The following is a 13,800-nucleotide window of genomic DNA, read 5'->3' as shown; positions in this document are numbered from 1 at the left end:
GAAAAAATCGATGACATCGTATGCATGATTAAATCGTAACGAAATAATGCAAAAGGAACGACAGCCTGTTTCTTCGACTTTAATGGTTGATAACGTTTATAGAATATTTCGTCACTATGTTCATTCATTGATAACAAATTAAAATGTGGAGAAATGTATGATACCATGTACAAATGCAAAAATATATAAACTGTCAATAATAATATATACATATATTGCAACGGTTAGAGACAAGTTCAATGAATTCTCGTTTCTTTTCCAGTACCTCTGAAAACATGAATTTGCATAAACATCCGCATCGTACGAAAAGTGATACTAGGTACCATAAACCACTGGATAGGAACAACCGTGATCAACACAAAAACATACTTCTGGTCAGCCAGATCGGCTAAATGCCCCCATTGTGCCTGGTTAATTCACCTTCGTCCGACTCTTCCTTCGTCTTCGCAAAATGCACATACCCACGCACACGTATGTCCACATCGATCGAGGATGGGAGCCGATGTAAATCATACGAACGGTAATGGAACTACGACCACTTCTAAAGAACCTTAAGCATCGTCGACTCCGTAGCACGACTTTGGGGATTTTACTACCCTCCAGGTCCCTCTCTGTCTCTCTTCAGCAAGATTTCAAGCACGCTGTAGCTTGTACGACGACGCATGGAATATTTTTCAGCAGAGCGCAGTTACAACGCGAGGCATCCTTGGCAACCAGATGGCAATAAAACGGTGAATTCTTCGAGGTAAACAGCCCACGGTCCCGTCGTCGTTCGGTGAATTCTTCTAAAATATGTCCCACTCCCCCTCCATCCTCCGCGAGGCAGGTATTCCGTCGCTGAGGGTCGAATACACCGAGGAATTGATTGCTCGAGAGAACGAGCGGACGAGCCATTACGAAGTTGTACCGCCGGTTCCCAAAATGTCGCGCGAGTTAGTCAGCCGAAAGGCTTCCCCAGCCGTAGAATCTAGCAAATGAAATTCCTCCGATCCAGCGTCAAGTGACTTTGATTTCTACATGGTTTAGCCCCGACGCTGTAAGGAGACCGTTCCAGCCCGGTTGCAATTCCGTCTGGAATTCGCGCGTTTAACGTGATTCCTTTTCCACGGCGGCGACTGCGGTACGCGCGAAATGAAACCGTTCGCGGTGGAAAATAATTAGAAACAGCGCGATTGACAGCCAACGGTGGCGGTGATTTCGCGATAACGTTGAATTGAATTCCGCGGGGAACGTTGACACTGTTGGTAAACGTATAATTTCTTGCTGAGAGGAAAATGGCGGGAGGATGGGGAATGTGCACTGTCGCGGGATGCTTTCTTCGAGTTTATCTAGTACTTTCTTGTTTATCTTGTATATTCTGCTGTCTATTTCGTGGATCGAGCTTTGGTTCGCTCTTTGCTTTAGTATTTTGTGACAATTCTTTGGTCTTTGGTCTTCCGCTTCGTATTCTCGACTTTCTTTATAGTTTTCCATTTTGGCCCTTGTGCCTCGTGTTTGGTATCTTACGTTTTATAGTTTTTATAGTGATTAAATATAGGACAAATATTAGATTCTTTTTTTTAAATGAATGATTCCCAGGTTGGTAAACTATTTCCAACTAATGAATTGCGATAGTGAATTTCGGAGCTGTCATTGAATTATATAGTACCTCTGAATCAATGTTTGTTACAGCCAATATTTACCTGATTGTCAAAATGATTCCAGTTACGTGCACCATCTGCGTAATACTCAATAAAGTTTCAACCTCGGTCTGCTTATTTACGTTTCACCACAATACAGCAAACAAATTAATGTATTTCAGTCGCATTTGTGATGTACAGTTCCACCGAAATTGCGTTCAGTTCCGTCCTGTTTTCCAAAATGTTGGCGACAAAGATTGCAAACGTAATAGTTTACTCGTGGAATTTCATTAGTCGTGGAAGCATTGTGTGTTTATTTTATTTTAATTATTTTTAACTGGATATTGTCAAAGAGATGCGAGTAAGCCAGAGATGAACAAACTATCGAAACGAATAAAATTTAACTTTTCAAATGAAAAGTAAAATTAAATAATTGACAAGGGACATATCAAAACTTAATTGTCCAATCAAATAGTCGTTACGAATAAATTGCTCTACGTTGATTTTATTTGTTATCTATTATTAAAATAAAATTGGTATTTATACTGTGATATTTAATTTGCCGTTACGCGAAATGATCGAATGTTGTTCAAATGTTACGTTCATTTAAATTCTATTCAACCTTTTATTCCGTGCCAAATTGGAAATTCAAAAAGAATAATCCCTGTGAGGTTCTTTGAAAAAATTGTACGCGAATTTCACATGAAGGTTTTGATGTTAAGCCCTTTTTTGTTTGAGTGGGGCATTGACTAATTCATGGACGTATGTCGAACGTATATAAATGAGACAAAAATACCTGCTTTGAAGCTCTTATTTCAGAACAGAACTGGTTTTCATTCAAAAAAGTCATACTAAAAACCGATAAAAGGGTTTTAATACCCACGTATTGCGTGGCTCTCTCCAAACTATATGGCTACGTTTCCCAAACTTGTTTAGTCGTAGAACAATTCTTTTTATTCATTTTATTACACTTAATCAAAGCTTTTCTACATATTCCAGGGTTCCTCTTACTGTACATGGATTCTACACTTGTTTCAAATGTTTTACACACATTCCAAAAGCGCTCTCCGGTTATTCCAGAAGCTTTTCACATTTCACAGCTATTCCAGATATTCCGCAATCATTTCAAATTTCGTCTCCATTGTGTACGTACATTAAACCAGCCAAAATACAAGGCTCACATTAAATCGCGATAAATCTGAGAAGAAAAATAGTAGCCCGTTTAAAAACTGACAGAGTTAAAGATCATACTACGAGGTTTAATGTTCCGTTGGCATAAGACGAGGAAACAATTTTTCAAACTCTGCGCATGTCCTGAAAGTTTGAGAATTTTAAATGACTCCTCGGGAACAGCTTGGAAGTGCTGCTTGGAAAATCATCTTGGAAATCCTGTAATATAATTCGGTAGCTCAGACTTCAATATTCAGATTTTGTTTTTCGCGTCATTCTACGTATGTCTATTCTTCACGATATTACAGAACTTTTGTTACGTAGTGGATAGTACTGCTATTTTTCTCACGCGGGACACTTGTTCGTGTCAAATGGAATACAGTTTGGGAAACGCTGTTATACGGTATTCACGTGAATCAATTGTTCACACCAATATTCACAGAGTTATCGATATAGTTCCAGCTCCATGCGCCAGGCTGCATTTTTCACCCATCAATAGAATTCCTATAACACGATTTTTTTACGAATCATCTGTTGCCTCTGTACGGCAGAGGACAGTTCTGTGAATCACAAGTAGCGTCTTTCAACATTTTTCAGGATTCAGACCTTTCCCAAACAGAATTTAGTGAATCCCTGATAGTGTCTCCTAAAATGTCACAAAACCTGCACATAGTCGAAACAGAATTTAGTTTTGTCGAGCACTAATAGTATCTCCTGAATTCAAGAGTCTCCTTTTGTAAACCACAAATTCCACAGAATGCAAACCTAACCCAAATAGAAATTAATTTTGTGAATCCCTGATAGTGTTTCATTGATAATGTCTCTAAATTGTCACAAAACCTAGACATAGTCCAAACAGAAATTATTTGTACGAATCCTCGGTATCATCTTCTAAAATTTCACAAAACCTAGCCTGAACCCACGAGAAGACCAATTTCGCGAATCGCCAGCAGTGTCTCCTAAAATTCTCCAGGACACCTCCATTTATTTCTCCTCTCATAATCCTGGAGTGAACACGGTTCAACGAAGTGTCGACGAAATCGTGGAAATACCGTCTGGTGTGCAGAGGTTCTCGAGTGTCTGCGGCAGTCACAGGTGTATAACTGTCGGTTAGTCGCGCGGTGGCGTTTATTTTCGCAGCAGCAGTCTACGACGCGTCTCGCTTATTTAACTGGGATGCGCGATTGCTTGCTTGTCTGCGCGTGCACGCATCTCTTCATTTCCACGCATGGGTCTATGTACTAATGACGGTGTAGGTCGTTAGGGTGATGAAAATTCTTTGGGGTTGGAACTTCTTTATTAAGACAAACGAAGAGACACGCCCACGGTGACGTGTAAACGTTTAATCATAGGAGAATCTGTCGCAGCGGCACTAACGCCAGATCTATTACGACTAGGTTTGACCACAGTGGGGATGGAATCAGAAAAAATAGGGCTCAATGTTCCGAAACTTTGAGAATGAGTTGGCTGGGGAAAATGTAATCGTCGCAGGGGGTAGATTAGAAAGGGTAAACGAAAATTAAGTAGAAAGCTTTGAAACTTGTCAGACATAACCGTAATAAAGTAAGCAGTAAATATAACAATCTAAAGAAAATGAATCCTCATAGGAGGCGTGTTACAGAGTGTATTAAGGAGTTCAGAAGAATATTCTAAAACTTGGAAGACGGGTTTATAATTTATAAAAAAGTATTAACAAAACGAAGAATAAATAGAATACTTCTAAGCTTTTCAGATGAGTTTGTAACAGGTAAATACTAAAGACAGGAATATTAAATAGAAATTATATTGTTAAAGGGGACGAGTACCACGACATAAAAAATTAAGTAGAAACTCCAAAACTTTCCAGACGAGTTTGTAATAGGTGGACTCTAAAGACAGGAATATTGAAAAAAAAGTTTAATCGTTGAAGGGGGGTGGGTTACAGCAGATAAAGAATTAAGTAGAAAACTCCAAAACTTTCCAGTGGTTGCGATAGATGGACATAAAATATAAAAATATTAATAAAGTGAAATCGGCGAAGAGGTTGAATTCCGGGACGTGAAAAGTAAAAATGTATTAAAAAATTTGGGAACTTGTTAGAATAGGTGGAAAATTGAAAAGTCAATGTCAGTAAAAATTCAGTTTAATCATTAATAGCGTCCAAAAATGACTCTAAAGCACGGCAAATAAATTTTCTTGACATCTCGATATCGTTATCACACTCCAAAGCCGAGAATTCCTAGTGTCTCTCTCCGAGCAGCAATCTGATTCGTCTCAACCGAGGGATCTTTTGAATAAAGGAACACAAATCACGCCAGGAGAAACGCTCGAGGAATGCAATCAAAGAAAGATAACGAAGCCCCCCCAGAAAGACCGTATCCCGAGCGTCTAATTCATATTCAGTCAGCAGTCATTCGGGTAGCGTCTTCCGGAAGCAATCAAACTTCAACTGGTGAGCAGCCAGGCTCGATTTAATCAAAGTATCGAGCGCGCCAATCAGATTGCGATGGAGGGGCTCGTGCACTGCGCGATTGTATTATTTCGCAAACTATTCGAGAAACACCTGTTTGATTTCCCTTTTAAGTGTTTAAATCGCTGAACAAGTATCTCAAGCGTTCGCGCGGTCGCTCGAGCAGCTGTAAACCAAACTTCACGCGTAATGGTCAAATTTATGCATAATTCAGTCTGATCGGATAACCATTATCCGCGAAACACTTTAAAAGAAGCCCTGTGGATTCATTATGTAATTTGTACTAGTGTACATCGTGCGGATTCATAATTACGATACAGTCATGTATTATCTCCGAATAAAATTTCGGAAGTTGCACTGAAGTTTCATTGAATTCGAACTAAGCTTCTCGATTATTATTCCGTGCATGTAACTGGTTTTCCAAAACAGACATCAGGATTTTGCTTTCTAATACAACACAAACGGTATGGAATACATTTAACATTCAAAAGAAGAGTATACATGAAAATAAGAACTAAAGCCGCTGGAAAGCCTTTTGTAATATTCGTATGGCATACGTGACACTTGCGTGACATGTGTCATGCTCGAGTATCAAGTGCGATATTTTAATACCACGTATCAATGTGGCAAATGACAGCATGGCGTGTATTACACAAAATGAAAAAAGGGATTACAGTTAATTTCAATAATCGCTCGAAAAGGAGTTATGCTGCAATGTCCGCAATTTTGATTTCTACCCCTGGTTCGATTATTTACGGACACAAGGAAGCACCGCGTTCTAATTAGGACTCGAAGGAGTTGGGAAGTTTCCTCTGACCCCCGAACAGCGATTGACCTATCGCGAACTCGTGGGAATAGCAGACTACAGACACGGATCTCGAGATTGCGGCTCGTTTACTCAAAATTAAGGGCGCATGCGACGTCCATCCTTTGCGCGTCTGCATTCCTTATGCAGCAGACTGGTGCAAGACGAATGCAATATTCAGGAAACCGCCCTACAAGTTCATACTGGCGTCTTCGCAGTGGCGCTGCTATCAGCAACGCTGGACCATGAGAAGAAATTGATACTTAGATGGATGTTAGTAGACGGATGAGACTTAATTCTAGTGATAGAATTTCTGGAGGAATTTCTGTAGAGTTTAGCTACTTTTAGATCTGTGATACGAGAGGTTGAGAGTGGTTACTTCCTCTTCAGAACGATTTCGTTAACTGGTCTTTAATCGTGACGCTTTCAAGATGTTGTCCTCAATAGCCACCGCGTGGCCTCATCCCCCTAGTTCAACTCGAAAGATAAGACACGCGATTGCTCGTTTAACATCTCCCCTTACCGAATCAATTACCCTCAGGATAGAGCGGTACAGGGACCCTGCTAAACCTTGGGGGATGAGGTCTAAGGGGAGGCTCAAAGCACCCTCGCAAAAGTGTTTTCTTTTTTTATTAACCTCAACCAATTGCTTAAGAAGGCTTAAAGTGGAGATCGAAGTCGAAAATCTTTTTTGAAATTGTGTTACGAAAAACACTTAAGAATCTTGGAATTATTACACGTTCTGTATAGCGTTCGTTAGGCTTATCATTTATTGTTGGATCTAAGAGTTAACGAACATTTCATCCCTTTCCTAGAATCATCCAACCAGTAGATGATAGAGAGATTCAGTCGTTACTAGTCAAGAATTCCTCGCCACCCACCGGAGTCCCCTATCATCAGGCTTTGATCGTCAGAAGTGTCCCCCCTTCGCTCTTCCCACGCCCCTTCATACTCTCCTCAATCCATGACGGTTCCTTCACGACGTCAGTCAATAGCCACCGCATGGCCTTATCCCTCCCCTCTAACCGCAGTGACGGGGCACGCGATTGCTCGTTTAACATCTTCCCCCTACCAAATCCCAAACCCTCAGGAATATAGCAGGTCAGGGATGCCACGAAATCTTAGCTTGACGGATGATCCAACGCTGGATCGAGAGAGAAAAGGGTGGCGCACTTGATTTCTGGTTAATAAAACGTTACGCTAGACATAAAGCGATGGGATGATGCATCGCGATGGGGTTGCGCCAGGAGGAAGGCTAGGGGCTGGCAGGCTACGTGTTGCGGCTAAGGGTGAGCCCCTCGTCGGCGAGGATAAGGCTTGGAGGAAAAAAGTAGCACTTCCCAAAGGGGGATTTTATTATTACTCTAAATCAATTGGTTCAGATCTCGAGGAAGTTCTACATTAAATGTCGTTTAGTTCCTAAAGAGGATCTAAATTAAAGGTGGACACCTGGAGTCTGGTATACAAATATGTATTATTATTTGATGTTGTTAGGGAGGCCTAGTGAAGACAAATTGAGGGAACACTTTGTCGGTTGGCATCTATCAGATGCATAAGTGTTTGTTCATTTTCTACGAAAATACTACAGATTCGCTGATGAAGATGTATTAGGGACGCCAGAAAGTAATATCGTTTCTTTTACAGTAAATTCAAACAAATAAATTTTCGTTATTCTCGTTACCAACAACGTTTTGCTATCTAGTGACAATGAACTGATAAATGATAAACATGTATTAACATTCGCAGAAACGACATTACTTTCTGTACCTTCTGCCCTCCTGAACCTGAAATCTTCTTTATTAATCTGTATTTCCAATTTAGGTTCCCAGTTTGCCGTCGGATAAGCGGCAGACCAATAAATACTCGTCTACCATTCATGGTAGTACCAGAGATTCAGTAAAAATTAACCAAAGGCTACGTAACTCACTGACCATTTACTGAGACCACCCATTCTCCTCAATCCACGATGCTCAATTGCAACGTTGAGAAATACACTCTCGTACGATATCCCCCCTTAACAAATCAATGTACGAGGAATAATCCAAGGATCCGCCGAAATCTAAGCAGCCGCTAGGCCCGAAAGGAAAGGTTCGGCGCGCTTGATTTCTGGTTAATAAAACGTTACGCGAGACATAAAGCGATAGGATGATGCATCGCGGTGGGGTTCTGCGCGAGAGGGTGGAGTGGCTGCGATGCTACGTGTTGCGGCCAAGGGGGGATCCCATCGCGGGCGGCGACGAGACCGTCAGGGAAGAAGCAACGCACTCACACAAAGACGGGTCACGTTATTACAGGCGGAGCGGTAGCGCGCGCTCGTGTCGGCCTTACATCGCGCGCGGCCCTGTATGATAACGTCTGTCCTGTACGTGTATGTTTATGCCTGTGCGCGCGAACGGGTGAGAACCGTAATGGGTTGAAGAGAGTCGAAAGGGCGCAGTCGCGAAGCCGGAGCCATCCTCGACCCCCGGCGGGCAGCGGCGGCAGCGCCGGCGTCGGCGTCCCACCTGCCCGAGGAGACTCTGAGTTTGTCTCGCGCGAAGTTGCGGGCCGCACGCGGTTCGCCCGGTCCTCTCGTGCTCCGTACGCGGAACGCAACGCGCGCCACGCAGTGCACCGCTAACGGCAATCCGACGAAGTCGTCGAACAGTGGCAAGAGACCTTGGATCTCTCGGCAATTGTGAAAAGTAAAATTTCATTCCGGTGGTCGGACAACCCATAGACTGCAACTATCATCGGTGGATCTTCGATAGTAATCGTGAAAATCAAAAGTCGCGGTGCTTGGACAACCCATAGGCTGCAACTATCGACGGTGGATCCCCGATCCCTCAGCGATTGTGAAAAGAAAATCTTCTCGTGCATCGGCAACCACGAGGCTTCGCAAGTTTCGATAGTGGATCCCCGATTGTGGAAGTTCTCCGGTGCTTGGACAACCCACACGCAGCGAGTTTGGGAAACGGAAGAGGTGATTTTTAGTACCGAGGAAGAATGATCCCGTGAGGCTGAGAATCGATAGTCGCGATCAGTCGAAAAGTGCATCGCTCGGAGAAGCCTTCGGGGATCGCGCCTCGCGTGGATCTAGTTCATACGCTTGGTAGCCAGCGGATCATAAGTTTTCGAGAGACACACGTCGGGGGGATTGAAAAGCGTGCGCGTGTGAGTGCGTGTCACGCTATGGCCCGCTACGATTGAGTTTGTTGCGACGCTTTCTTGTGCCACGTACACGTAAGTAATAATTGCTCCACTGGTCCCGTGGTGTCTTTTTTAAACGGGTATATGAAACTCTGGCCTCGTATCGTAGTCGATGCGGAATACTGTTCGCGACGGGACGGAAAGTAGTCTTCCGTGTTGTTGTTGGACCACTGAGGTGATGGAGGCGGTTTTGAGTGGTCTGTTAGATGTATATTGGGAATACTCGATAGTTATGCACAGGGTGGATTATGTAGCATTCTTATTGACAATTGCCTTGTGTAAAAGTTCAGTGTTTTAAAGGAACGTTGAAAGTTTGATCTGGTATGGCTGTGTTAGGCGATACTCCCGTTGGTCACTAACCCCTAAATGAGTTTTTCTTCGCGTGACAGAGGTCTGGGTTAGATCTACGCGATGATCTACTACGTGGCTGGCTATAGGCCCGCTTGGAGTCGTTGAACATTTATAACGATCTCTTCAAGTCTGCTTCGAGTGCTTTCTTACATTTAACTCTGACTTAGCTAGCGACTTTGTGGGTATAAGGTATGGATTACAAGGACTCTAGAATGCAAATATGTGAAGATAATAATTTCTGTTCCCCAGAAAGTACACAAAAATGAGTAGCTAGTATTGGCGCACACTTCTGAGTGTCCGAGAGAGCATAAGTGGAGTAGACTGCCAGACACCGACTATGCCTGGGAGGCATACTTTGAGTGCAAAGGATTAACACGTCGACTGTCATCCAATTCGCCACGTCTAGACGTGTCTTCGGTTTGTCTGTGTTGTAGTAGGTTATATAGAAAGGATAGTTCGGCGCAACTAATCAGTTTGCTTCCTGTAGGCTCATTTTCGACGTTTGTTCTAATTATAGCGTCTAGAGAAACAGGAACGATAGGATTTTGGGAAAGGCGTGGCGTATTTAAGCGTCAGGGTTCTTGGCTACAGGGTGTCAATAATTTGGAGGATTGAAGGTCTGGCGTTTCAAGACACACGATTTAAACTGAAAATAAAATTTAAACTACGCAAAAATTAAGATACATTAATGTATAAAATTCTCTTTTAAAACGTAAACTGTCGCTAATTAAGTAGTTAAAATGTTAACATTTATTATCAGTTCGTAGCCTTGCGAATGAAGATACGCAAACAGAATATCAAAGCTAACCAAAATCTGAGACAATTTTAACCCACCTAAGGGTTAACAGACCACTCGCAACTAACCCGACCAGACCTTCCTCCAACCGTACACTATTTTGGGACCCTTTCATCGCGACTACGCACCCGTAACCCGCTCATACATAGCGTACAGCTTAACAACTCCATAGAAAATAATTTACTATCCTCCCCACACATACGAAATATGAACACCCCGGACACCGTAATCAGTCCCGCGGATGATACTTTCGTTCTCCAGTTCGCAATTGCTCCTTCTCGCAAGATCTTAAACTGTTACTCCGGGCATAAGTGGGTTAAGCCCCGCTTTGCGCTGACGACTGGTCACCAGAGGGAAACGCAAAATGTTTTTCCACCGGCACGATAACAATTCTCTCACGGGAAAACTGTTCGTCAGCGACAGAGCGAAGCAATAAACGCTCACCCCGGGAGTCTTGACGCGGGAATCGATCCCAAGGATCACCCTGGAACGGTTCCCAGGCGCTGAAGAAATATTTAACGTTCGCGCGGCTCCCTGGTAAACATAATTTCCGCGCGCACACCGAGGGTTAAGCCAGCGAACGATTAATCCGACGCGATTTCGCGCGGTTTACGATACGAATCCCGCGGGATGAATTTCTACGATACCGAACGAGGGTCGGTGGGTGGGAGGAGGAGGAGGAGGAGGAGTAGCAGGGGGAAGAGGAAAGGGGATGAATGTTCCCCAGCGCATCTGGCGATCACAAAAAGGGATCGCCTGGTTCCATCGCGGATGGGGGAGGGTGGGAATTAATTGAAGAAAGTACCCGGGACCGTTCGACGGGAGGGAAATGAACCTCTTCTGGCGTCGATTGGACTATATAGGACATGTGAAAATATTGCTCCCGGTGCGCCGTGTTTGCGCCCATCGCTTTAATTAAAACCGTTCGCCGCGACGTCGAACTTTTTCTCATTAGTCCCCGTTTCTTGTGTGCCGCGTTACGGTCCCGACGCACGGACGTCCAAGCAACGCGCTTAATTATCGCCGCACTTTGACGTTCCACGCAACTTGCGCTCGATCAAAGCCACGCTAACCCATGTGTATCATTGGAAGCTGGCACGATCGGTTCGGAGGAGGTGTACCCGCGATGGGGATGGGGACGCTTCCCGACTCCGATCGTGGACTGGGCTCCTCTGGACAATGTAAACAGATTCAGGAGAGTTGGCCAGGTATCCAGTGACGTCTGTGTATTGTTGGAAGAGGCGGTGTGAGAAACGAGTCCGGGGTACAGAGGACTCGTTAGATCATTGAGTCGAGGAGACTGCGGGAGGCTTTGGCAAAAGTTGGCGGACGCTTTATACGTTCTATTCTGTCGAGGAATCGTGTTGCTTTTATCTTCTCTAGGCTTGGCGGCGACAGTACTCGCACTACATCCTTACATTTCATTATTGTCGCACTTCTAGGAATATTGATATTACACAAAAATAAGATCATTCGCTTTCGTGGATTACCGATCTTTTAACCCTCCTCTCCTACGGTCGGGTCAAAAGTGACCGACATATTAGTTCCGTCGTTAGGATTTTGTATTGTTTGCGCAACCGAAGACTGAATTCGGTGAGACTAAAATCACCCGAAGATTATAAATAAAAATTAATTTGGTGTTAAAAAAGAAGTTTTAAAAGAAGTGTATTTCAAGCACTGCTCGTAAAAATTACATTCTTCAAAAAGCTGAACACTTGAGATACACCTTGAAATATCCATTTCAAAACAGTAGCAATTTAGTATTCGACGATCTAGGGCTGCTAGATTTTTTTTTTATCGTGGTTACTCGAGGGATCGAGTGCATGTAATCAAACTTCCATTCGGAATGAAATTGTGGCTGTCGAAGCATACGTGTCGGTAAATGTCGTACATTACGCGATGAAGAAATGAAGGCTCTGCCAAGAAGCTAATAACAGTCGTTAGCTCGACATCGTACGTCATACTTACGTCAGAAAACTTTCCATTGAATACATAAACTATTCCGCTCTATTAAAGCCTTTCTATCAGATAGCTGAAGGTATCCCTTCATTTAATTTAATCATTTATCTGGCGTTTAACGGTTCACTGGATAGGTGCATTTCCGCGGAAAGACTGAAATCTCTGTGTAGAAAGTAATGCTCGCCAGGAGGACTCATTCGTGGAAACGACATCGTTTCAGTCACGGTCAATACTATTCTGAACTCTTACCATTCGTTTTTTGACGTGCCCTGTTCAACGGTGGTTGTAATAAAGCACTCTCCCAGAGAGCATTACTTTCTTCTAAACGTCATTTAATCAGACTTCCTGTTCGATGAACCCGATTATTATGAAAATTCGACTCAGTTTCACGATTGAATAAATTATTAATCGAAAGATCCTCTTTTCCGCCAGTTCAATTGATTCTCGATTTGACAAGTCATTAATAGTTTTGTAGTATTAATTACTTGAATATACGAATCCTTCGATTCTTTCGTAAATTGACTTTAAAGAGACTTAAGACTATAGTTTCCCAGCAAAATGAAAATCTACACTTTCTTTACAACGACACAGATTGACTGTACACTTGCATCCCTCACTTCGGAGATTATTTATGCAGGACATGAATCCCTGAACGTTAAAGGGAAGACACCGGAGACTTTGGGCAAGAGTAAATAGGAGTAGTCAGAGACAAACATTCAAACATCAAGTTAACACTCGAGTTAGTGCACATAGTTGCGCGCACAAATACTCCACATATGGTTCATTGTTATATACTTAACTGTTGTTGTTAAATAGACACCGTTGTTGCAATTACGTGTATTCTGGTACTTTTGTCCGACAAGGCTATAACCGGATCCAAAATATTGATTTATCGAGAGTCTTTTGTATACTCTCACTAAGGGACTCTTTCAACTCGTGTAAAGACTTGGACAATGAAGACTAAGTCATTCTCGATCATCATCTTGTAGTTATAGTCAGTTGATAGGTTCATGGCATTTTAAGCAACTCGTAGCTTGAAAGAGGAGGAAGGCATTCAACAATTTTTTAGGAGTGTAATGGCGGTGATATCGAAACCATTCTTTTCCTCAAATATTTTGGGATCTCTCTGGAACATCAGAGGATATTTAGAAAGAAATTCTTCGGATATGAATTAGATATCCATGGAAGTAAAACCTGTCGGAAAGTCATGGGTCGACTACGCGGACTCCCCAGGGTCGTACGGTGATCTGAAACGGATGAAATAAGAATTTTATCGTTTAACATTGGCGTCTGCGTGGAATAGACTACGATCAGACAGTTTGAAAAGAAGTGGACAAAATAGCGGTCTTCTAAAGAAGAACCCAAATCCAAAGAACCCCTATCCTGAAAATGTTGCATCTTCAAAAATATTCAGTTGAAATATCGTTATTCATTCACGATTAAAAAATTCCTGAATAATTTC

At 42.8% G+C, this 13,800-nt stretch overlaps 1 protein-coding gene across 3 annotated transcripts in view; it reads left to right on the top strand.

Moving 5' to 3' along the window:
- Positions 1-8,536: 8,536 nt before the first annotated feature.
- Positions 8,537-13,800, top strand: part of LOC128896358 (acid sphingomyelinase-like phosphodiesterase 3a) — a 65,535-nt gene continuing 60,271 nt past the window's right edge. Inside the window, exon 1 of one of the 3 annotated variants that reach the window (XM_054159706.1) lies at positions 8,537-9,265. The gene's annotated coding sequence lies outside the window, so the exon portion shown is untranslated. The remainder of the gene's footprint in view (positions 9,266-13,800) is intronic. The other 2 variants (XM_054159705.1, XM_054159704.1) reach the window with 2 other exon arrangements.

This window comes from Hylaeus anthracinus, unplaced genomic scaffold, assembly GCF_026225885.1.
Source record: "Hylaeus anthracinus isolate JK02 unplaced genomic scaffold, UHH_iyHylAnth1.0_haploid 0, whole genome shotgun sequence".
NCBI classification, from domain to species: Eukaryota; Metazoa; Arthropoda; class Insecta; order Hymenoptera; family Colletidae; genus Hylaeus; species Hylaeus anthracinus.
The sequence above is the reverse complement of the archived record's forward strand: the minus strand, read 5'-3'. Positions and strand labels throughout refer to the sequence as shown.